Genomic DNA, 1,099 nt, shown 5'->3' with positions numbered 1-1,099 from the left:
TTTGGGCGTGAGTGGCAGAGCCATGTGGGTTTTCAGCCGTTTCTGTCCGCAGTCGACATCCGCGACCAACTCACAACTGGCAGACTGTTACGGCCCACAGCACCCGGTGAGATGAGTGCGGTGAGACGCGCGGGCGCCTGCAGACGGCAGCGGTGTAACGAAGCAGTGAAGGTGGCTCTACCCCATGTCGTCTATTCCAGCTGGTCGTTGGGAAGGTATGTCTGTTCCTTCGTTTTAGAATCCGTATGATTGGCATGATTCGCGCATGTGCAAATACTACATTGGGACAGGAGCTCGAAGGAACTGAGTGACTGCGTCACGCGACAGGCAGTAGGCCCTATGTCTAGGTTTCGGGATAGAACAGCAATGAAAGCGCAGAGCAGACGCGCGACTGGATGCTCCCACAAAAGGGCCATCATGCGTTATGCGTGTTGGGGGCAGATGCCGTGCAGCTGCAGGCGGCAGGGCGAGTTTTTTTGCAAGCTCGGCGCTTGACATACTCAAATGAAATGAGCTGCAAGGCTAGTGGGACAGGCTGAGCATTTATTTCCCGGCGTGCGGCTAGAGTATTGAAGTGAGTTGGTCAGGCGACCAATTGCGGAGGTGAGATTCGCCGATTTGAATACTGCTTCGTTTGCCGTCTGTTCAGGAAGTGTGTAGTTCGGCACCTTCGGTGGTCGAGATAGAACGGAGCTGAGTCGTGCCAGGTGAGTGCGTTTCCTGCATTGAGCGGTGCGGGTGGGGTCTGCCCGCGCACTAGGGCAGGTTTGTACGACACCTGAAGGCCTCGTGCGCGATTAAAAAGCCACTGCAATAGGTGTTGGTGTTTGCAGTGTTGGAGGGAGAGGTTTCGCCGTGTGGGGGAGCTGATGCTTGTTTGTCTGTAGGGTTCGTGTGGGCCGGCGAAGACTTACTGATGGTTTTGGCGCGACGCAGTAGCGTATCCACGCAAGCATACCACAAAGGTTGGCTAGCGCGTCAGCTGTGTATACAATATATATGCATTGCACCGTTGGTGCAGTCGGACGGTTCGTTGGCGCCGTCGGAAGGTTCGGCGGCTACTGGGACTCTAGCAAGATTGTTCAACGGGTCTGTCGCC

This window comes from Eimeria mitis, genomic scaffold (assembly GCF_000499745.2).
Source record: "Eimeria mitis Houghton genomic scaffold, Emh_scaff3960, whole genome shotgun sequence".
Classification (NCBI taxonomy): Eukaryota; Apicomplexa; class Conoidasida; order Eucoccidiorida; family Eimeriidae; genus Eimeria; species Eimeria mitis.
This window is presented reverse-complemented; position numbering follows the sequence as displayed.